The sequence below is a fragment of the Phascolarctos cinereus genome, unplaced genomic scaffold (assembly GCF_003287225.1).
Source record: "Phascolarctos cinereus isolate Bilbo 61053 unplaced genomic scaffold, phaCin_HiC Scaffold_7;HRSCAF=346, whole genome shotgun sequence".
Taxonomy (NCBI): domain Eukaryota; kingdom Metazoa; phylum Chordata; class Mammalia; order Diprotodontia; family Phascolarctidae; genus Phascolarctos; species Phascolarctos cinereus.
Genome location: NW_027556180.1, coordinates 14,486,659 through 14,510,848, shown reverse-complemented (window position 1 = coordinate 14,510,848; position 24,190 = coordinate 14,486,659). Strand labels below are relative to the sequence as shown.

The 24,190-nt window shown below is 38.7% G+C and overlaps 1 long non-coding RNA gene across 1 annotated transcript in view; it reads right to left on the bottom strand.

The window, feature by feature from the left end:
- LOC144454776 (uncharacterized) overlaps positions 1-24,190 on the bottom strand; it is a 190,977-nt gene that overhangs the window by 64,297 nt on the left and 102,490 nt on the right. The window contains exon 3 of the long non-coding RNA XR_013483308.1: positions 13,856-13,929. This is a non-coding gene — a long non-coding RNA (uncharacterized LOC144454776). The remainder of the gene's footprint in view (positions 1-13,855; positions 13,930-24,190) is intronic.

The following is a 24,190-nucleotide window of genomic DNA, read 5'->3' as shown; positions in this document are numbered from 1 at the left end:
TAAGTGCTCAAGACCTCAGAGATAAATTGGGAAAGCTCATGGGTTGAAATTGCTTCTCCCTAGAAAAAGGGGCTTTCCTGCTGACTATCAGAGTGAATGAAGAGAAGCAGGAAGGAGTGTCTGATAAACTGGTGCTCAAAATTTATCAGGTTATTTTGATTTTTGAAAAACCTTTATATCCCAGGTTTTCCAGATGCCAAATGCAGAGAATCAATTACAAGAAAATACAAGGGAGGAAATTATACCTAGTAGACTTGGAATCTTTTAAAAGGTTCTCAAAGCCCATTCTGGCCCATTGGTTTTGCTTTTTTTTTTTCTTAATTGTAACCATCAGCAAAAACTATTCCTAATGATGATTTGACTGCATTTTTATTCAGCTTTGTCTTTAAGATTGTATTAGGACCTTTGGAAGAGATGGGATGTGTAGGGGTCTTTGTAATATAGACAACCCATTTGGCTTGTATAATGCTATTTGAAATCCATATCTGTTAGGGAATTCATATGCCTGATAGGAAAAGACCAGCAGTCCCTTGGTCCCTGCAGAAAGAGTGTGGCCCTGTTTATACTTAGATCAAGGCCTGTTAGCACAGTAGCTTTCAAAAACAAAGTGGCCAAGTGGAACATTCAGTCCCTGATACAATTATTGCCACACTATCACAAATGGAAAACAAATGAAATAAAATAAAACCAAAATTTATTAAATAAATATTATATGCAAGGCAATGTGCTAGTCTATGTGTATTTGGAAAAGTAATTTCCCCATTCTTGGTCTCAGTGGGACATTGTGGAAGACAAGTGACATCCCTACTAGTTTTTTGGAGGGCAGGTAGTTGATGGAGGACAAGAGTTGACAATCTAGACTTTCACAAGGTTAGAAGATTTGGGAAATGAAAGAGTCTGGAAACTATGGAATACATAGAAGCCATAAATCTAGGTATCATCCGAGAATATTTGGACATTAACTCTTTTGCCCTGGGTCACATGGTGAGTAAATGTGTCAAGTAAGAAGACTTTAACTCATGTGGCTACAAGTCCGTCTTTCTCTCTACTACACAATATTGCCTCTCATGGCCAAAAGAGTGGCAAGAGGCATGGATGGTATTAATACCATGATGATTCTCTACTCCGGACCTGTCTTCAAAGTTATACAATTTCCTGCCAGGTGCAGAAAATACAGAATCCTGATGGTGATTATTTTTTGGGAAAAAAGCCAGAGCACAAAACACCACTTCAAAGGCTCTCACTCAGCAATGAGCCACATATCTGTATGGGTATGGACATATGCCTATGTACATATATACGTACACATATGTATATATACATATACATATGTGTATATATGTATATATGTGTGTGTGTGTGTATATATATATATACATATATATATATATATATATTCTTCCTATAAGATTTGTTGATAAATACAACCATAGAGATAACTATATGAAATAATTTTCTGACTCTTAATGTTAACCAAGACAGAAAACAAATCTATTGGTGATTGTCAGAGTATTTGCCACTGTCAGAAAATATGTCCTGTACATGGTCCAAATTGAAAACAATATCCTATAAATGATGGAGTTCTCAGATGCTCTCTTTATTATTGATACTGGGTTGCTCAAGTCCCAGAACATTATAAGACTTAAGAACTCTCCAGAGAAGCTAACCTTACAATCTTTATAGAAAAGAAAATGAACAGGTGAAAAATATCTTATGAAACTAATTATAATAAGTAGTTGGATGGCCATTCCATTGAGTTATTGCACCAATAAATATATTGGTACAGGGATGTCAGAAAGATAATGAATGGAGCACAGACTTACAAAAATATTTTTATTAGGGACTCAGTTTCCTTATCATGTTCAAGTTGGAAGTACAGGAGCTGTTCATGAACCTGACCTCCCTGCTGATTGTCATGGGAATTTTGATCTACTCTGTTTTGAATCTGAGCCAATTCAGCCCCCCTTCATAATGTGATGCTCCCTGCCACCACCACTTTGGAGGGGAGCAGAAGGTCACCACACTAACATCCAATTTAATGGCTACCCAACTGGCATAACTCATTACATGTTAGAATCCCTGAAATCACATGATTCACCAAATTCAGTTACTCTTATAGCTATGACGAAAATTTCGCCATCTCCACCTGGGCACAGAACTGAAGAAGAGGAAGACAGAAGACTGGAATATATTTGGGAACTTGTGCAATATTATTTTAATTATGCCAATCTACTCCCTAGATCAAGACACAGCTTTTTAGCGTAAATGTTCTTGTGGTGATGCAGCATACTTGTTAATGGTTTAATATCATTATCTTAAATACACTAAAATTGCATATGACATGAAGGTTGTTGGAGAGATTCATACTGAGATTAGTAAACTACAGAGGATTTCTAGAGATAACCTAAGTTCTAGTGAATAAGTGACATCATTGGAGAATCTATGATTAGAAAAGGAGGTGTGTCTGTCGTGTGATAATATTGGGGAATAACCAAGAAACAGTCAATGTGCATTCCATTGGTACACTCAGAGTATAAAAAGACATAGAGGAAGGCTTCCAAATTGTTGAAATCTCTGTGAAGAGTCACTAAAAAACAAAAACAAAAATGGGAAGGATCACAAAGGATTAGATGGAATGAAAGGGCTGTCGTCTGTAACAATAAAATCAACATCTACCTCAGTAAGCCACAAATCAGTGAGGAGTTCGATGCTTTAAGTTCTTAAATTATTTCAATTAAATTGTTTTGAATCAAAGCATTATTTGATTAAAGTTTTTTTTTTTGTCAACTCACCATGCACCTTTCTTAAATGCACATTTTGGAATATTTTCTCCTGGGGAAGGGCAGGTAGTTTTTTTTCAATGTATCTGGAGAATTTCGGTAGTCAATCTCTTCTTCATATCTCTTGCCTTTAATTTTATGACTAGAAAATATTTTTTAATCTGAATTTAATGAACATGGGCATTATCTCATTGGAGTTTTACACTTTTATTGCCTAGTCCCTAAATTAGAGCATTTTCTGAATGTGAATATATGCAAAGAATAAGGAGGTAAAATCAACACAACTTCAAGAAAGCCACCATTACTGCAACCTGAAAATTTAAGAATTAAAAATTCATTACCACCATTTGAATAATAGCTTCAGGCTGAAGCATCATTTTTCTCAATTATTTCTCTCTGTCTGTACCCATCTGGGTTCCAAATTATGTAAAAGCAAGAAAACAGGTTGTACTGCATTTGAGAGATTTTGCATTATTTGCAACAATCCTAAGCTACTTCCTCATAGGAAAGAAATCTTTTCTCTTTTTTTCCAGTTTTTAACATTTTTATTTAAAGTTTTGAGTTCCAAATTCTATGCTTTCCTCCTTCCTTCACCTCCCCCTTCCATGAGATTTTAACAGGTATCGGCTATGCATGCACAATTATGTAAAACATTTCCATATTAGTCATTTTATAAAAGATGAATAAAAGAAAAAAATGAAAGTGAAAATAGCATGATTCAAGTCTGTATTCAGTCAATATCAGTTCTTTCTCTGGAGGCAGATAGTATACTTCACCATTAGTCCTTTGGGATTGTCTTGTATCATTGCATTGCTGAGAATAGCTAAGTCATTCACAATTCTTAATCGAACAATATTGCTGCTGCTGTGTGCAACATTCCCCTGATTTTGTTCACTTCACTATGTGTCAGTTCATGTAAGTCTTTCCGGGTTTTTTTTTTCCCCCTGAAATCATTCTGCTTGCCATTTCTTATAACACCTTCATATTCCATTACAATCATAAACCACAGCTTGTTTAACTATTCCCCAGTTGATGGGCATCCCTTTGATTTCCAATTCTTAGTCACCACAAAAAGAGCTGCTGGAAATATTTTGTACAGATAGGTCATTCCCTCCTTTTTTATGTCTTTGGGTTACAGACCTAGCAGTGGTATTGCTGGATCAAAGGGTATGCACAGTTTTACAGCCCTTTGGTCATGGTTCCAAATTGTTCTCCGGAACTGGAGCAGCTCATAACTCCACAAACAGTGCATCAGCGTCCCAGTTTTTCCCACATCCTCTTCAACATCCAACATTTTCCTTTTCTGTCATATTAGCCACTATGATGAGTGTAAAGCGATACCTCAGAGTCGTTTTAATTTGCATTTCTCTGATCCATAGTGATTTGGAGAAAAAATTAAAATCTATCTTTTTCGATGCTGATATTCTTCTAATGATGCACTTAGCACAGTGCCTGTCACGTAGTAGGTGCTTAATAAATATTTATTGATTAATGGCTATAAAACATTGAGCACCTCAGTCCTGGAAGAAGCCAAATCTCTGGTGGCCCAAAGCACAGTTAAGAGATGCATGGCACATTTAAAGCATACTCTGCCTCCTTTTGGAGGGCAGGGAAGGGACTAGATCCTTTGTGTTCTCTCTTACTCCCCCATAGTTAATACCAAACACCACAGGCCATAGGTATTTCATATGTTATCTTGATAATAACCCTGCACAGTCAGGTTCAATCATTATTTTTGAAGCTTGACAGGTTACTTCCATAGAATAACTTAAATATACCTGGTCTACTAGGTCTGGAGAAGTGAAGGCTAACAGGTTGATTTAGTTGCCTGGGTATATGCCACGGGGGTCTTACCTATTCTCCATCTCAATGGGGAGCAGAAGCCGACTAGAATTCTAAGAAAAAAAATTGTTATCAAGAATATATTTGTGGTACAAAGTTAAATTAGAGTAAAGTCACCATTGTTGCCTGAAGGTCATAACAACAGGCTAGGCAGCCATGTATCTTAGGATTATGATTTTTGTCAATAGTCACATATGGATATATCGTCAGATTCAAGAGGAAAGGGCATCTCATTTAAAATCTTGAAACGCTAGTGATCGCTACCTTTTAGAGTCATAAACAATCAACGTACAAACCACTTGAAAAGTACCCTCTAATATGCCAGACACTATGATAGGCACAGGGGATACATGAAACAATTCCTGCTTACAAGAAGCTTAATTTTGAATTGGTGGGGAGTAACACATGGGTTCCCTAAGCCTGCCTGGAAAGTCTGAGATTACAGTAGTGAACATGGAGGCTGTATTTTTAGCTCAGACTCCTGGAAAATACTTTGGAGATCACAAACACCTAATATTACACAGGAGGAAATTAAGGTCCAGAGGGCTGATGGCCTTTACCAAGGTCATACCATTTTGTCAAAGTCTTTCTAGAAATTTAAACAAAAGACTTTGCTTCCATTGTGTCCAGAAAAAAGGTATTTAGTGCTTCACCTGTAACTTCAGAACATCACTATGGTTACCTGGAGGCTACACTGGATAAACCTTGGTTTCTCACAGCTCAATGATTCCATTTGTTTTTTCTGAGCTATAAAATGCTCTCAGCATTTATCTTCATTTGAGAATTACAAGGTGTTGTTATTAAATTGTATTCTAAGATCATCATTAGGAAGATGCTCAGTGTATCAAACTTCACATTTATGAACTTCAGTGGATATTTTTAGTATGGTTCATTTGTCTATGGGTATCAGTTTTTATCTGGTTGCCTTATTATATGCATGCTACCAGTGATAGGTGGTTTTAATATAACAGAAATTAACTGAATATTTTTATAGGTTCTCCTGCAGAGAGGAGTATATTAATAAAAGAGTGATAAAGTCCTTCTAGGCATGGCGAAATGGTCAGGATATTTAAAGAGCTCTTAAAAAGAAATTCCATATTGCCCTGGCAGATTAGGTATTGTGGTTTACAGATGGAATAATGAGTGAAATAACTACTTTATTCAAAAATATTTTTAAAAAATGGTTATTCTGGAACAACCACAAGGGTTCTCATACCACCAGGCAGATCTTGAATATTAATTTATATTACCAGATTTAATGAATGTGAATATAGATTATAAAATAGAACACACATATGGCCATGAAGGTAAGTTACATACCTATTCTGGACCTACATTTTTTCTGATTTCGAGCTGGTAGTACCCAGGTGATAATCAGGTCCATCAAATTTATCAGAGCTGGAGTACTAGCAACTGATGATGGAGGAAGGAGCTGAAGATGGTGTGAAAGATCATTTTCTGAGACTTTCAAAGCTTTAGGCATTTTGACCCCTCATGAACCCTCAGAGAAAAGTGGTAGCCTTGGACTCTGTAAGCTACACTTAGCTACACTTAGCTACACGAGGCAGAACTTTGTGAGCAGTCCCTAAATAAGGAAGAGGATATCTAGGACTTGGAGTCTGAGAGCACCCATGTTCTCTAAACATATACCTCATTGGCCTTGAGGTTGGAAGGTTAGAGCTCACTCTTTCTAGGGATGTGTGTGTGTGTGTGTGTGTGTGTGTGTGTGTGTGTATGTGCATGTGTGCCTAAGCATGTAAGGGGAGTGCATGCCTCCTGGTTGGGAGGAAAGTTTTGTAGCTACCATAACTTTTCTCCGATTAGCCTTTTCTAGAATTTAATAAATAGGGTTCTGGTTGACAAATAGAGAGTAGGGGGAGGCAGATAGGTGGTATAGCCCTGACCTTGGAGTCAGGAAGACCTGAGTTGAAGTCCTATCTCAGATACCTATTAACTGTGTGACCCTGGGCAAGTCACTTAACTCTTCTTAATCTTATTTTGGGGCCCTTTCCAGAGGCTAGTGAGAGGATTAAATGAGATATTTTCTGTGAAGTATTTTGCAAACCTTAAAGTGCTACTTAAGGGGTAGATTTTATTCATCTAGTCATTACACTTGTGTCTGACTCTTGGTAAACACATTTGGGATTTGCTTGGCAAAGATACTGGAGTGGTTTGCCATCTCCTTCTCCACATCATTTTACTGATGAGGAAACTGAAGTAAATAGCATTAAGTAACTTTCTCAGGGTCACACAGCTAGTAAGTGTCTGAGGCCAAATTTAAACTCAGGAAGATGAGTCGTTCTGACTCTAGGCCTGGTAGTCTATCCACTGAGCCAGCTAACTCCTCTGGATTATCAGACACCACAACCCTTGTGGGTTACCTTGGACACTTGAGGGGAGAGGGAGTGTTAAGCCAGTCCAGTGTGAGTTAAGGAGGGAGCCCGGAGGGGTTGCTCACATTAACTTCATATGATATTTCCCGAAAGAAATCTTGGAGGGGATGAAGTAATTGCTACAGGTCTGCAACTAACCAACAAAATGAAGAAATACAGTTAAAGTTGCACCCATGACCATGCCATACAGAAAACACATCTAAATCTGCCCTTCTGTAATCAGCATTTGAATCCACCTTTTGTTTCTATAATTTAGAAAACCAGAGACTTTGAGTTAAAAGGGACTTTAGAGGAAGTTCATTGATTTTTTTCAAGGTCTCCTTCCTTTAAATTTCAGTCTAATTTTCTATTTCTTCTTCTGGGGAACAGTATTAAAAAAGACAAGCTCCTTTGGTGGGGAGGGAGCAGCCAGTACAATGGAGAGTTTCTCTTTCTCTAGCATAGGAAATTATTCTCTGAACATTTCTCACTTCTCAGTGTTTCTCTCTAAGAAGAATGAAAGGAAAGACTCTGAGCAAGATTCTCCTTTTTGAACTTTTTCCATTAGAAGAGAGAAACACAAAAGAATTAGGAAGAGAGGCTTTAAGATGATCGCCTTCTCATTCTTTCATCAACTTTCCTTCACTCTGTGCTAAAGAATCAGAGGGTTTTCCGTGATTCTGGAGCCTCCATCTGCTTTTCAGTTGAGGATGTTTGAATGGGAATAGAGGCAATGCCCCTCCTAGCTGGGCTTCCTTTCCACACAGAATTGCCCTTCCCAATGTTATGGCACGTGCTTCAACTTTCTTCTTCATTAGTCCTTGTTGTTCAATTGTTTCAGTCATGTGTGACACTTCCTGACCCAATCTGGCATTTTCTTGGCAAAGATCCTAAAGTGGTTTGCTGTATTCTTCTCCAGCTCATTTTATAAATGAGGAAAGTGAGGCAAATGGGGTTAAGTGACTTACACAGGGTCACACAGCTAGTAACTGCCTGAGGCTAGATTTGAACTCAGGTCTTCCTGATTCCAGTCCTGGAGCTTGATCCACTGAGCCACCTAGCTACCCTAAACCTAGCTTCTTTTTAAGAAACAATTCCAGGCTATACTAGAAGAGTCACCTCATTTCAATCCCTTGCTGGAAAAGTTCTCTTTAAATATCGGGTCATTCGTTGAGCAACATAAGGAATATAAATATTATTGAGAGATAGAACAGACAAGGCACTCAAAGTCAAGAGGATTTATGCTCACTTTCTGGCTCTAGGCAACACTCTATGACCATAAGTTACAGAGAACAACAATAATGATAATAATAATACCTAGAACTGACAAAATGTGAAGGTTTGCCAAGGGCTTCTCATGTATTAATTCATTTGATCCTCACCATAACTCTATGAAGTAGGTGCTATTGCAACCCCATTTTCAGGTGAGGAAACTGAGGCCCAGAGAAGGTAATGGCCTGCTTTGGTAGAGGCATCTTCCTCATCTAGCAGTTACCTATATGAACAAATCACAGATTTAGTCCCAATCCCTCAAAATCGGTCATAAAAAAAAAATCTACCAACTTTAAAGACATGAATCTCAGACTAGCTGTCTCATTGATTTCATTGTCCTTGGTAGGCTGAGATGTGTTGATAGGTGGTCTAGATCAGCAGACCAGTTGGCTGCTAAGCCAAAATGAAGAAACCTTCCCATCAAGTTAGCTAATTGGACCTGCTGCACACTATCTTTAGGAACCAAGCTATCTTAAACATTACATAGTGGTCTAAACTTTGCAGACTCATTTTTCTATCAGTAATAATAAGAAAAATAATTATTACATAGTATTTTAAGATTTGCAAAGCATTTCATAGACATTGTCTCATTTGCTTCTCAACAAAGCCCTGTGAAGCTGTTATATCCAGGACACACACACACACACAGTAGCCTGGTTCACCATTCCCACTCTCATGCTACACTTCAAGACAATTGAATTCTGACTCCAACTAGGGTTAACAGCATGCCATAAATGGCAGTGTATAATTATCATTTCCAGATGTTGCTGCACTCTCAGACCCAGAAGAGACATCCCAGCTTTGAGATAGCTTATGTAACCCACCATACTGTATCATCTCTCAAGGAATTCAGCCTCACATGAAAGTGACAAGCAAAGCATGAGCTTCCAAGGTTTTCTTCTTATCTCAAGGTTTCTGTTCCATTTGGCTAAAAATGAGATTTCTACTTAGGAAGTGAGGTGTAAATTAAGGGGACAGGATGAGACCAGACCTGTGGTGTTATTGACATCAGGAACTGCTAATAAGCAAACTCCCACTAACCATACAGGTAACTTGCTCTGAATTTTACAGAGATGGAGGGAGCCCAGAGCCCAGGGTCACATGCCAGTGGGTGTCAGAAGTGGGACTTGTACCCTGATCTATGCACAGCCCCATTTTGTCTCGGTATGTCAAAGGAAGAGGGGGAAATAGACAGAGGGAACTACATTAGCCAGAGCTCTTTACTGTGGGCATGAACTGAAGCCATTATTTTTATTGAGAATGAGCCAGACCAGCACTGGCTGAATGACATGTGTTCACAAAAGAAAGCAATCAGGCTAATCTAATTTTATTAACTTAATCTTAATGTCCTAAATGGCCCCATATCACACATACTTCAGCGACAATGTTTCTCACAGTAGGAGACATCATTATAGATTTCCCATTTAGTTCTTACCTTTCTGACCATACCAACCTGTTTGGAAGTGGAAGCAATGGGGAGCCTGGGATGGAAGTTGAAATCAGGCCAATTACCTCTTTTTCTCAAGGTTTTCTTCTCCTCCCCCCTCTCTCTGTGCTTAAGTCTATGTTCTGAGTCTTTCTCTGCATCCTATTTCTCTGGGCTTGCTTCCTGTTATCACCCTTTTTGATGTCTTGTTCAAGTACCCCCTCACCTTTCCAAATCTCTCCTGTTGACATATTCGTGTCCTTTAAATGAAACTATGCCGTAGGAGGATTTAATGACAGGGGGAAAGTAATCTAAGTTGGTGCCACTGATGTTCATGCCATTTCAGGCAAGAGGATCATGTCCGTATCAGACTGCTGGTTAATTTATATGCCCACAGGGCCAGGAGGGAGTTGTTCATGTGTCGTGGATTATACAGAATCTGTCTTTAAACAGAAGAAATGTCTGTGATTGAAATGGATGCTCCTGAATACCAAACTTGTTATTTTCTTACACGATTCTACTAAGGAAACCTGTTTTCTGACAGGAGTGAAGTACAGAATCTCCAACTCGCCCAATTTTGCGGGCTAATGATAAAAGCAAGAGAATCTGCCTTGTAAAGTGTACGCATGTAACCTAGCATTGAAGTCTGGTGTATTGGCAGAGTACCTTCCTTGGGTATGGCGGGAATGACTGTTGCTCTGTTCCTACAGGATGGTTGGAGTCGGCCAGAGCTTGAGAGAGTAGAAATTCTTCTTTGGAATTCCAGCTTCCAGAGAGGACATATGTGAGGGCAAGCTCGCTTCAAGGAACGACCCATGGAGAGAGAAGGTCTTTGAGAAGCAAAAGACATGTAAAGGACCAGACACTTCAACACAACCGTGACTTTCAGCTTGCTTCATTAGAGACTCAGGGAGCTTCCCCTTGGGTGAGATTGAAGACTTGATCTGTTGGTTGAGCAAACTACTTTGTTCCAACTGAGAAATGTTATTCACTATGTATTGTCTGGTCTATTCTAATCTCTATCACTTCTCTGATTTCCCTTTGCTTTCTCCTTGGACAAATAAGTCACTTATGTAACCAGCATTTGATAGTAAAAGGTTAAAGCCTTTAGGTATAGCTTGGGTATATGCCTTCCCCTTTAAGGGATAGCAACAAAGAAAATAGCTCAAACCTAAAAGTAATTTTTTTAGCCTAGTATTTAGGGGAGAAAAAGATATAATTTTAGTATGGTGCCTCTACTGTGAGGAGAGCACAGGTAGCTCAATGAATGGAGCATCTGAGTTGAGACAGTGACTAGCTGTGTGACCCTGAGCAAGTCACTTAACCTCTGTTTGTCTCAGTTTCCTCATCTGTAAGATGGGGACAGTAACAGCACCTACCTTCCAGGGTTATTGTGAGGATCAAATAAGATTCTATTTGTAAAGTGTTTAGCAAAGTGTCTGGCACGTTGTAGGCACTATACAAAAGTTCGCTATTATTATTATTAGAGCAGAGTTGCCAGTTTTGTGGGACCTTCTCCTGCCATCATCCAGGTCAGAATAAATGTCTTCCCTGAAGAGGAAAATATCAGGGAATATCTATTCATGTCACCTGTGAGCTGTATTTAGATAACCCATTCAGACATATGTGTAAACTACCGTGAGAATCAAAATTGTTCAACCTCCAATAAAAGAGACTGAGGTAGAGCTCTGAGCCAATGATACTTTATTAAAGGGTCCATGGTCCTCTCTAATGAAGTGAACCTCAGATCTTCCTCACAACCTGAGATGCCCCCTACTTCTAGGGCCTTATTTCTAGAAGGCTTGATACCAGATTTGACACCTGAACACATTAGAGGGGCTATACAAAGTACAAAGTTCCATTGGTTGATAGACCTTCTTTTGGGAGCCAAAAATGATGCGTCAGCTAGAAATGGTATGTCAGTAGGGGTGGGTCTTAGATTGGGCAAAGCATGAGGCATCACCATTGGCTGAGTGGTCATAAGATGGTCATCTGCCCAAGTTGAACAAGAGAGAATGGTCCAGAGGTACAAAAATAAGTTGGGGGACTTTGCATGTGATTGAGTCACCTCTGCCACACTGGGCTTGGTCACTATGACAGGGAGAAACCAGGGTGGAAGTCCTCTAGTTAGCTTCCTATGATTAAGCAAGTGAACTTACAATCTGCAGCTCACAGCTCTAGCGTGTAATATACAGAACTTAAAATCACCACCCTTATGGAATCATAACAAATTGATTAACACTGATTGGAACAGAGTAGAAATTAATTACTTCTCACACTACATAGACAACACACATAACTCACAAGTGAAAAAATATGTACTGGAGTCCATGCCTTGTGCAGCCTCCCCACATCACCCTGAAATGAGTTGACATATTTGTATGTCAAATATCACTAATAAGATTGAATCACTGAATCAGCAAAATTCAAATTCTGCTCTATGGTTTCATTTTCCTCTAAATCCACACCCATGGCATATGGCAAATTTAATGCACGTGTTCTTCATTGCTTTGTGCTTAACTCACGGAAATACTGGTCATCAAATGGTTTTGGTTTTACTAAGATTTCCTTCTTGGAGAACAAAAGGTCTATTTGTTAAATGCCAATGAACCCAAAGTCTGTAGCTGTGAAGCTTTGGGGTCAGGGAAGGGCTTGAAATGGAAAGAATGCCTTCTTTATCTCTAAGTTACAATGCCATGAGACAGAGATATTGAAATGGTATTGGACATGTCATTTAATTCATTTTCTTCTCATCTATCTTGATTTAATTCAACAAATATCTATTAAATTCTACTACTGGGTTTGCTTCAGGTAAACAGTGACAAAAAACGAACAAACAAACAAAACATCCTTCTTACCACAAAGAAGGCGGTGTGGCATATTTGATAGTGGACCAGCCTTGGGTTCAAAGAGACCTGGGTTCAATCATGCCTCTGGCATTTCTAATATGTATGATTTGGGACAAGCTATAAAATGAGAAGGTGGCACTAAATGATCACCTTTAAACTCATGGCTCTACTATTTCCCAGTTTTAGAAATCCAGGTGTCCCTCACAGCCTTGCTGAGCCAGTGGACCAGTAATATCACGCTTCTACATAAAACCAGAAATATGGCTGTGGAGCAAAGACTTTACCCCATTAGAGGTTGGGACACACATAATCCAGTGTGTGTCAGAGTTGAGACTTGAAGCTCGGTTTTCCTAGCTCAGAGATAAGTTTTCTATCCACTATACTAGGCTGCTTCTATCTTATTACTCTGCTGATTCAACAGAGCCACAACCTACACACCAGCATCTGACCAAAGCTATGTGTCTCACGAAAAATAGATCCATCTGTCAGGTGAGCATTGTTGGGTGACCATGAGAATGCTAGTCTCTTCATTCCATGAAGCCACGCAATGGATAAGACTGGGAAAATATCAGTAGCCCTTCAGAGCCAGAGCTGTGAGTTGTCCTTACGCACATGTACCCTCATCATCTATGTTCCTTCTATGTTCATCCCTCCATATGTGTGCCCTGGCCACATGTATTCCTCGGGTGTGTATTCACAGCATGGGTCCACTATTCCTGTTGATGTGTGCATTATAGGAAAGTGAATTCCAGGTTTGTGGTGGAAAGGTATTGTTGCTGCTTTTGCAACCATACCATTTTATTGAATGCTTTTACTTGGAAATAATTGTATTCTCTGGCTGACCAGTGAAGTTAACATATCGGAGGGAGTTTATGAGCTATATGGATTTAAGAAATGCAAACCCACAAAGGATTTTGATCTTCGGATGCTCATTCTCCAAAAAAATCTGCTTTGTGAGTTGGGAGGGGGGATGTTATTGTTGTTATTCAGTCATTTCAGTCATGCCTGACTCTTTGTGGCCTTACTTGAGGTTTTCTTTGCAAAGATACTGGATGGTTTGCCTTTTCTTTCTCCAGCTCATTTTACAGTTGAGAAAACTGAGGCAAACAGGATGAAGTGACTTGCTCAGGGTCATACAGCTAGTAATTGTCTGAGGCTGGATTTGAATTCAGATCTTCCTGAGCCCAGGCCTGGCACTCTACACACTGCACCACTTGGCTGTTCCTTACAGGGGGTTGGGGTACTCTAGTAGTCATGATATAAATAATAAATGTGAGTAATTGAGCTTGGTGCCATGTTTTATAATGTACTTACAGATGTGCATGTTGCTTCCCCAGTAGAAGTCCCCTCAGGGACTGGAGCAGTGATTTCACTGGAATGAAGATCTCCTAAAAAAGGAAATTCCCTCTATCAGCGCAGGTTGATAACTCCTTTTCACTTTACAGTCCCACAGCTGTAGAGAAAACTCACTGGTCATAATTCACTGACCAAATCATGACTGGCCAACTCAGATTACAATGTAATTGAGAAATTTTTAGCAAAATAAATTAAAATCCAATAAAACATAAAGTTAATCTGTTGTATTCTAAATCTATATGTGGCTGCAGGGATCCATTTTTATTTGAGTTGGACATCACTGGTCTAGAGCATTGACTTCCCCAGGGTCATATATTCAGGAGAAATCAGAGGTGGGTCTTAAATCCTTAAAATCAGCAATGACTTCATTCTTTTCTTTTTTTGATATTATTATCTCCAGTGCCTAGCAAAGTGTTGAACACATACACTAGGTTCTTAAAAAATGCTTATTGATTGATTGTGTACAGAGGGAGTTCTGTAAAAATTTGTGTTATGGAAACTGGCCTAAACATGCTTTTATTGCATAGCAAAAATCTGCAATCTAATTTTTCTTTGGCATCCTGGTGATTTTTCAGGTCACGCAAGAAGATCTCATTCTTTCTAGAGACTCTCTACGCAGAAATAAGCCACGTAAAAAGCTTGCCTTGTTTGTTCAATGATTGATGGATAAGTGTAAAGGTCATTTGACTGAGAATTCTGCCAGAGGAGAATCTCTGAGAGGTGAAATTCAGAGTTATGACTCAAATCCCATAGCAGAAGTAGATACTAAATTTTTTGTCTATCAATACCAATTCCTTCCTTCCTTCCCTCCTTCCTTCCTTCCTTCCTTCCTTCCTTCCTTCCTTCCTTCCTTCCTTCCTTCCTTCCTTCCTTCCTTCCTTCCTTCCTTCTTTCCTTCTTTCCTTCCTTCCTCTCTCTCAAAGCACAATGGGGTGGAAAAAGAGACAGAGGGTTGGGGGGTGAGGAGTGGGAAGAGGCAAAATCATTTCTTGGAGCTTAGAGGAATGGAGCTATAAAGAACGTGACTATATAGAGCAGTTTAGTGTAGTGAAAAATAAAGTGTCTGCATAGGGCATCAGCTGGGACTTGTCATTTTCCCTAGAACATTTCCCACTCACAGCACTTTGCAGAGATGCACATAGCTCGCATTATTGATGGCACTTACAACATTGGCTCTATTATCTCAGAAATAAATTCAACTTTTTTTTTTCTTGGAGTAAAGAAAACAAATTTGTGGCTGTAACTCTGGCTCAATTGGTGTCAGGAAATGCCCAGATAGGATTCTATGGCAAATTCACTTTCTCAGAAGTAGGGGGAGATGATTATTTGACCTTTCTGGGGGCACTTCATAATCAGGTAATCTGCCATGTTGTAGATGAGAAAACTGTGAGAGGATGAGCAACTGAATAGCAGAGTGGGGCAGGATGGAAGCTAGACCTGTAAATAGCCATTGTATTTACAGTAAGCTCCTTATCAAATAGAAGAAACATTGCTGATCATACCCTTTCATCTCAAAATTGGGGGAAACTGAGCCCAAAGAAGTTAAGTGACTTCTCCAAGTTCGTGTGGCTAATTCAATTAAACATAATATGCATTTAAAAGATGCTTATTACATTCCCAGCACTGTATCAGGTGCTAGGGATACAAAAATGAAATAATTCCTGTCTCAGGGGCCTCACATTCTATTGTGGGCAAATAGTATGTCCACCAATAAGTAGATACAGAATGTATACAACATAAATACCCTACACTTTTGGTGGGGGTGGTAATAAGATCTTGGAGGAGTTGGGAGTGGGGACTTGAGTTGTGAAGGCAGTTAGGGGCCCCAAGAGGCAGAGATGAAGAACAGGATCATTTCTAGCCTTCTAGCCTAGGGTTCATCCTGTGAAAAAGCTTGACCTTGAAAGATGGGACTTTATGTGAAAGGGGTAACAAAGAGGCAGGTTTGGCAAGGCCAAAGGCTTTATTAAGGGTAGTGATAAACCTGGGTAGATATGCTGAAGGTCAATTGCTAAAAGCATGATGTGCTAAACAGAAGAATTTGTATTGTGTCCCAGGAGCTGTAGGTACACCGAAGAATTTTGAATAGGGGATTGAGATGGTCACATCTGTGCTTTTGGAATAGTAATTTAATAGCTGGATGGAAGATGGATTGGAGAAGAAAGGCTGATTACAGAGAGCACTGTGGATTGTCATTGCCATGTTAGAAGGTGAATTTAGCAGCAATAGAAAAAGAACTTTGCTCAAAGGACCTCTTCTTTCCTAATCTGCATAAGGGGTTATCAGACACAGTGAATACTAGACATCAATTAAAGATGAGAAGGCAGTTGCATAATAATCCTAATAATTATAGTAATAGCTAACATGTGCTGTTGGTCACCCTCCATTTTTAAAGAAGACCAGTGACATCTCAGGTGACATCTTGACTTGTGCATGGATTGGATACAAGTAAGGCGGCCTTACTCTATCTTTCAGACTCATGGATATCCAGTAGCAAGACAGAAGTTAAGATGACTGGTGATGGACCAGGATGAAGAGAATGACCTTGGTGTCTTTGATATCTGACCAAACTCAAAGTGCTCCACAGTGCCTGCTTCAGATGCCTACGTGGCTGTTGGAACAAATTGTTCCCATCCAACCCTTTCCAATGGGGGAAAACATTTGTATATGTATGTGTTTGTATGTATATACTTGTTTGTATGTGTGTACATATGCATATATTATATACATATTGCACATATATTATAATGTAGTTAAGGTTCACAGAGTTCTTTACATATATTATCTCATTTGATCCTCTATCAACTCAGAGAGGTGTTATTATTATCCCTATTTTAAAGATGAAGAAATTGCAGTTTAAATTAGTCAAGTCAGAAACCATTTATTAAGAGTGGACTATATGCCAGAGACAGTGCTGAGCTCTGGGGATGCAAAGAAAAGTAAACAAAACAAACTGATGGAAAATTGTTCATATTAAATGTAATGCTGACTGCCACTATCTCTTAATCATCCTAATAATGTCAGATTTCCAGTAATGTCCTTGTATTCCTACCTTCAGATTAGGTTGAGCTGAGCCACACTTTAAGTCACCACCCTAGAAATTTTGCTTGTAAACAGAGCCAGCTTGAGCCAGACAGTAGCCCCCTATGACAATATTCCTTCCATTAGGATTCGTGGCATGATCCACAAAGCAGCCAGAATAAAGGGGTTTTCCTTGCTTAGATTGTTCAGGATGGTCAGCATTTCCTGCCCAGACCTTGCCATCCCTTATCCTTCCTATCCTAAAAGTGTAAGAACATTTTCGTTCATATTTTGGTTGGGAAATCTATTGTATTCTGCACTCATGGGATATCCCCAACCGTGGCAGGTTTGCCGCTCTGTTATTTCAAATAAAGATGCTTTATTCCTCCACTTATGACTTCGATTTATTTCAGGAGTGGACAAAACCACATAAACAAAAACCAATCCCATTTCTCAAGGAGCACTCAGTCCAATGTGTGTGACGACATGCAAAAACACTGTGTACCAATCAGAGATATATGGGATCAACTGCAGGTAATTTTACAGAGAAAGCACCAGCGCTAAAGGGTTGGGGAGAGCTTGTTGAAGACTGTAGGACTTGAGCTGGGACCTGAAGGAAGTTGGGGAAGTCAGGAGATGGGCTTGAGGAAGTACAGTTATTGATTAGAGAAATGCGTATTAAAACAACCTTGAGATATTTTACACCTACCAGATTGGCTAAAATGTCAGAAGGGGTAAGTGACAAATGTTGGAAGGGATATGGAAAAATTGGGACACTAGTTCATTGTTGGTGGAATTGTTAAATGATTCACTCACTTCGAAGAGCAATCTGGAATTATGTCCAAAGGGTTATTAAACTACCTAAACTCTTTGACCCAGCAATATCACTACTTGCTCTATTTCCAAAGATGATTAGGGGAAAAGGAAAATAATCTATATGTTCTAAAAGGTTTATAGCAGTTCTCTTTGTGGTGACAAAGAATTGGAAATTGTAGAGATGCCCATTAATTGAGGAATGGCTGAACAAGTTGTGGCATGTGATTGTGATGGAATATTACTATGCTATAAGAAATGATGAGCTCAGTGATTTTAGAAAAAAAGAGAGAAAGACTTGAATGAAATAATGAAGAGTGAAATGAGCAGAGCCAGGAGAACATTGTATATAGTAACAGCAATATTGTTTTAAGAATGACTTTGAGAAACTCATTTTTTTCTATTATAAATATCCAAATTAACTATAAAGTACATATGAAGAAAGACACTATATGCATCCAGAGAAAGAACTGATGAGTATATATAGAATAATTTCACACACACATGCACAAACACACACACACACACACCTATTTCTATCTAATGATAGCTGTTTCTAGGGTAGACTAGGGAGGAAAGAAAAAACAGAAAAAAAGAAATTTACATAGTAACTTTGCTGCATAGTTAAAAGGAATAGCAAGTTGTGCATAGCAGATTTGCAGTTTCATGTACAATCATTTTTTAAATTGTACTGTGTTACAGAAATGCTTGTTTTATTCCATAAATTAAAAATAAAATTTAAAAAAAGCCCAGTTGAGGATTTTATATTGGATTTGGATGGTGAAAGGGACTACTGGAGTATATGGTCAGACTTCTGTCATGGGAAGATCAGTTGGAATCATCTCCCTTTCCAAATCTCCCTATTAATGTTGAGAGTGCCACCATTCCACCCATCACCCAAGTTGACAACCTAAGTATCATCCTCAACTTCTCACTGCCTCTCACCTTTCTTTTTTTTTTTTGCCTCTCACCTTTCATATACAATCTGTTGCCAAGTATTGCCAATTTAACGTTGTATCATCTCCCAAATATGCCCCCTTCTCACCACCTTGATGAGGGTTCTCATTACCTTACACCTGGACTATTGCCAGAACCTGCTTTTGGTCTCCCTGCTTCAAGTTTCTCCCCACTCCAGTCCATCCTCCACTCATCTATTAAATCAATCTTCCTGAAGCACAGATGAGACTATTTCATCTACCTATTAAATAAACCCCAGTCACTCCCTATCACCTCTAGGATTAAATATACAAACTCTTTGACATTCAAAGTCATTCCTGGAACAGTTTGCCATTCCTTGAACAAGACGTTTCATTTCCAGACTCCAGGCATTTTCACTGGCTTTTCCCAATGCCTGCAATTCTCTCCCTCCTCCTCATCCCAGCTTCCCTGGCTTCCTTCAAGTCATAGCCAAAACCCCATTTTCTAAGAGATGATTTGAGTCCATATCTTTAATATAGTAAATGAAATATCATGAAAGATTTAACAAGCAGAAATTGAGAAAATAAGCATTTCGAACTAATTAGTCCAATAGACAGTTTGTTTTGCCTAAATGAGTCTCTTACGACAACATTAAAGGAAAGATAGGAAAGATGTGTGTACATAGACAGAAGTGGAGAGTCTTCAAAACAAGAAAATATCTCCATTTTTGAATTTTCAACATTGTTGTCTCTAGAAATGTGTTTTGATACAAAGTGAAAAATAACCTATACTTTCATAAATTCTGGCCAAGCCTTGCGATGTAAAAAAAAAATCATTATAATAAAAGACTCTTTTGGCTTTATAGAACACCAGAGGTGAACAAAAATGGGCAGCAGCAGTAACCGCTTGCTTATAAACCAAAGGCTCCCAACTGTAAAAGCTCTCTCCAGCGGTGCCTGGAAGAAACAGCTGCAAAGCAGCCTCGCATTTTATTAGCAGTAGAAATTCAGCTGGTTGAGGGAACTAGTCTCAGTCTGACAGCTTAAATTTGTTTAACCTTTAGTGAGTTAGCAAAACGTACCTGCTCTGCTCAGCTGAGTGCATAGTATGAACTGCCAAGAACCAGAAATAACCAGCTTTGGGTTTTTGGGGTTGATCTCTGAACTTTTTGTATGTTAATGTGCCCTTTCATTCTTTGAAGTTTTCATTCACAGAGGAATGAGTTTGTTTTAGTTTGGGGCTTATCTTAGCCTTAGATTGAAGAACCCATAAAATAATGTTCCAGAATTAAGTATTTGAGGAAGAAACCTGAGAAGCATAATTTTTCTGACTTTCCAGAGCATCCCCTTTAGAGGAAGCAAACAAAATCCTTCAAGTCTATGATGTATTGCTTCAATTCTATTTCTCTTGGACTACAATTCATTATGCCATAGAGTAAAGGATAAACATTGCAGTTGAAGGAGGCAAATGATTTTAAGTGGAACTCTATTTCTAGCTTTAAAAAATAAAGCCAAGAATTGGTGATTTTTTAAAAATAATATTTTGTTTTCACCAATTACATGTAAGGACATCTTTTGTCATTTTTAAAAGTTTTGAGTTCTAAATTCTGTCATTCTCTCCCTTTCTTTTGGATTATAAGCAATCTGAAATAGGTTGTACATGTGAATCATGTAAAATATATTTCTATATTAGTCATTTTATGAAAGAAAACTTGAACTGAAAAAAGAAAGGAAGGAAAGAAGGGACATAAGGAAGAAAAGAAGGTAGAGATTGAGGAAAGGAAAGAAGGAGAGAGAGAGAATGAGAATGAAAACAGTATGCTTTGGTCTGCCTTCAGACACCATCAATTGTTTTTCTGGATGTGGATAGCATTTTTCATCATGAGTCCTTTGGGATTATCTTGGATCATTGTATTGCTGAAAAAAGCTAAGTCATTCACAACTCTTCATTATATGATATTGCTCTTACTGTGTACAGTGTTTTCCTGGTTCTTCTTACTTCATTCTACATCAGTTCATGTAAGTCCTTTCTGTTTTTTTCTGAAAGCATCCTGCTTGTCATTTCTTATAGCACAATAATATTCTATTAAAATCGTATGTCACATTTTTTAAGCTATTCCCAATTGATGGGCATCCTTTCAATTTGCAATTCTTATCCACTATAAAAAAGGTGCTGCCATAATTTTCTATACAAATAGGTCATTTTCCCTTTTAAAAAATATCTTTGCAATACAGACTATTAGTGGTATTGCTGGATCAAAGGGTATGCATAATTTAATAGCCTTTTAAACATAGTTCCAAAATACTCTCCAAAATGGCTGGATCAGTTCACAACTCCACCAGCAGAGCATTACTGTCTCGTTTCCAACATCACCTTCAACATTTCTAACTTCCCTTTTCTGTCATATTAGCCAATCTGATATGTGTGAAGTGGTATCTCAGAGTCATTTTAATTTGCATTTTTCTCATCAATAGTGATTTGGAACATTTTCATATGACTATAGATAGCTTTGATTTCTTTATCTGAAAACTTCCCGTTCATATCCTTTGACCATTTATCAGTTGGGGAATGACTTATATGAATTGGTGATTATAATAATGCCTCATTTATCTGAGGGCATTCAGTCTTAAACTTCAACAATTAGAAATATAACCAAGAAACATAAAAATAGCAAGAAACATGACCACAACAGTCAGGAGATATCTCACTGACCCTGCATTTTACCCATCAGGGAAGCATTTGGAGAATTCATTCTTACATTAGACATTTGATCCAAGATTTAGCACAGTGTCTAGCACATAGTAGGGTCTTAATAAATGTTTATTGATTAATCAACAAGCATTTGTTAAGTGGCCACAATACTAGCTGCTGAAGATACAAAAATTAATGAAATGCATTCCCTGCTCTCCAGAAGTTCACATTCTTCTGGGGATTTGAGTGGGATACATCATTTGTGCAGGTAAGTAAACTCAATGTAATTTGAGGAGAGAATACAAATAATTAGAGGTATCAGAAAATATTCCCATAGGATCTAGCATCTCAGTTGAGTCTTGAAGGAAGGTAGGAATTTTAAGAGTTAGAATGTTTCATTAGGTATGGGGAAATGATGAAATAAATGTAACATTCATGTTGTGAGAATAGACAGACAGAGCTACTGGGGGATCCTGGTATTCCTAAATAGTAAAAAAAGAACCATGGCACAGTTACAAGCAGTTTGAGTTGATCCTCTATGCAGGATTTGTTTAGAAAAAAAACATGGAAAATAATTACACATGATGAGATAGGATGGAGGGCTGCTATCTCTAGCAGTGGAGGAACCGCTAAAGTATCCAAGAACAGGGTGGATGTAAGGGCAACATACATGTTGCAGACAGATTTGCATTTCCATTTTTTTTAAATTAAGGAAAACTGTTTTCCCCTAAATCTGGTTAGACTAAGCCTCTGGCATAGTGAGTAAAAGTTATGCAATATCTAACATTCCTAAGGGAAGCCAAAATAGCTTCTAACACTTCATATTTCTCTACCAACTTTCTTCTGTGAAAATCAATATTCAGTAAATCATCTTCTGGTAATTCTCATCCCATCTCTGGGTGTGAGAAATAGTCATCCTCTAGAGTGGGCAGATAAGGAAACTGAGTCCTGATAAGCCCTTCCGTAAAGTCACAAGGAGGGGACTGGAATGAGGTTTCCTGAATCCCAATCTATTTACTTTATGTAATAAAACTAGGAATCGGCCATGGAAGGCCTCTTTCCCATTATGTTCATCTACGAGAAACACTATTGAACTTTCTAGAAGTCCATTGCAGTTTAAAATAGATGAACAAATCCCTGGGAAGAGTCTTATCTGCCCTTGTGAATTTATAAGAAGCAGGAGGTGAAGCATTGCTCAGAAAACTGGAGTAAGTTAATGGCTTCAAAAAGCTTTGGAAATTATTCCCAAGAACCAGATGTGCCCCCCCCCAATTAAGAACTAAGTAGGGTCCCCTTGGATCTCTTCATAGCATCTTCCCCATTTTGTTAGAATTCCAGAGAGGGGCCAGTAGTGGCAGCTGCTTCACAGTTAAAAATCCAATTATCCTGAGCTTTGTGGTTCTAATGCCCTCATCCCAGTGCTTCCCCATGGACCCATCACAGACAAAATTCAATTGATTTAGAAAGTTTATAAATAGAGAACTTGGGAGATTTGGGTCAGTTCCCTGGTTTTTTCCAAGAGCAACTGGTCTATGCTGGATATTTATACAGTTCATCCATAGGAATGTTAAACAAGAGGCTCAGAACATAAAGCATAAGATCAGCTGAGCCAGACATGATGCATTCTGCAGTTTTCCTGTTTCTTTCTGTACTGGATGGCTGAATCTTATATAACAACATGTTTTAAAGAGGGTGTATGGGAAATGCACAAATCTCCAAATCCTTTCCAAGTGACCTTTCAGTCACACTACCTCCACCTGTCTCATTGGCCAGACCATTTCCATTCCAAGTAATAGGGATTCTGTGGAAGAGGCAGCAGTCATGAGATCCTGGTGGTGCTTGTTTTCAGCACCTGAGAAGGCCAAATCAGTCAGGATTCATCAGCTGCCCAGAAGCTGTCCAGTTGTTCATGCTATGGTAACACCAAGGTCTTTGCTGCCCAGCAGAAGAAACAAGATGGACCCAAAAACGTGACAAAATCACAGACAAGAGGCTGGAAAAGCCCTTAAAATGTTGTGTTAGCTCCCTCTTGCCTGCATATAGGACTCCAGGTTTACCATTTGGGGAAATTTAATTTCAAAAGATAACAGGAAGAATATTTGAAGACCTCTCTTGATTGCCCAGATCCATCCGCTCCACCTGCTAAATTCTACCTCTCCCAGGTGCAGATCAAGTCCCAATTTCATCCATGAAGCTTGATTCCTTAGATCCTCACTAATCCTTTATTTCTCTGAATTTTTAAAAGTCGGTGCTCAATTATATACCATCTAGCATTATCCTCTAATTGTTTCATCCAGGCAGTCACTCAATAAACATTTATTAAGGGCTTACTATGTGTCAGCCACTATACAAAGGACCAGGGATACAAAGAAAAGCAAAAATAAGGTTTGTGCTCTCAAAGGATTTTTAATGTCAGAATATGAAAACAATAAAGTACTTAAAAAAGCTGTCTATAAATGGGAGGTAGACTCAGACTGAAGGTGGGGTAGAGAAAGGCCTCTTGCACAAGGTGAGATTTGAGGTGTCCTAAAGAAAGTGAGGAAAGTTGGAAATTGAAGCAAGACATGGGGTCATCTAGTATAAAGATGCAGGCCTTAGAGCTAGAGTGTTGAGATTGGGGAACAGCCAACAGAATGTATGAAGAGGAATCACATGTAAGAAGAAGACTGGAAAGGCAGGAGGAGCCATGTTTGAAGGCCTTTGAATGCCAGATTGTTTTACATTTGATCCTGGAAGGCATAGGGAGCTTAAGCGTGCATGTGTGTGTGTGTGTATGTGTATGTGCATGCACGTGTGTGTGTGTGTGTGTGTGTGTGTGTGTGTGTGTGTGTGTGTGTCTTGTGGAGGGAT